The sequence below is a fragment of the Pygoscelis adeliae genome, unplaced genomic scaffold (assembly GCF_000699105.1).
Source record: "Pygoscelis adeliae isolate BGI_AS28 unplaced genomic scaffold, ASM69910v1 Scaffold681, whole genome shotgun sequence".
Taxonomy (NCBI): domain Eukaryota; kingdom Metazoa; phylum Chordata; class Aves; order Sphenisciformes; family Spheniscidae; genus Pygoscelis; species Pygoscelis adeliae.
Window position 1 is genome coordinate 232,898 of NW_008824015.1, and position 1,153 is coordinate 234,050.

Sequence of the window (1,153 nt, forward strand, 5' to 3'; positions counted from 1 at the left end):
TTTATTAAGACTCCTTTCCCCACCTCTGGGATAAACGGGGTGCTTGGTGCTGGGGGAGGCGGGCAGGGGGACGCTGAAGCTGCTGCTCTGGCTGAAGCTCCAGGCAGCAAACACTGAGCTGGGGACTGCAGGGGGGAAGCGGCCGGAGCATCACCCACCCTCCCAGCTCACCATTAGCGAGCTCCTTGCATCCCATCCCTGTGCCACAGCACCCACCCGCCGCCCAGCTAGGAAGAAATCACCTAATCCTACTTCTCTGCCATGCATCAGGTTGGACACGCGCTCAGTGGATAAACACCAGTCCTGTTTATCTCTCAAGGTCTGGCAGTGAGCCTGGCGCTGGGCAGAACTGTTAGTTTCTGTTTCGGTAAGCTGCAAGACTCCGCGGTGGAGTCCCACGGCAGCGCTGGCTCTTCCTCCGCCATGATTTGGGTCACTGCCATGCTATCAGCTCTCCACACCGAGACATAAATCACCCCGACTCATCTCTGCGCCTTCGTTTCCAAACCTTTGCTTGCAGCCCTCCCGTGCAGGCTGGCAGCCCTTACTTAAAGCATGAATTACAGCTGCTTGGGCAGCGTGGCCCTGCCACGGCTCTGCCTGGCCTCTTATCTATAAATTGTCCAAACCTACAGTATCTGCTGGGACCACCGGGGTCCTGCTCAGGCAGCATCACCCGCAGGCTGCGTCCTGCAGGTACCCAAGCCCAAAGTCCCAGCAGAGCTGCTGGACGTGAACGCAGCACAAGCGCTAAGAGCATCCCCAACCCGGAGCAGGGCTGGGGCCAGTGGAGAGCCAGGGTATCCCCATCCTCCGACCGTAACAAGGTCACGGTCATCGGAAGAAAACCATTTCTGCAGCCCAGCTGCTGCCCAGAGTTCAAGAGCTTTTTCTTTGCTCTGGTTCTACCCCAAAATATTGGGGCCGCACCAGAGGTTTTGATGCTACCTGACTGCTGACTGATGCAGAGAAAACGCTTTGCACTGAAATGAAATAACTTGGGAAACTATAAAAATATAGGAGAGCACCTATAAACAATAAAAAGGCAGGAGGGGGAGTGGGACGCTGTGTCTCCTGCCCAAGGGCACTAAGGGATGCTCCACTGATCCCCAGCGAGACAATGAAAGCAACACAGCGCTGGCATGGGGCTGCA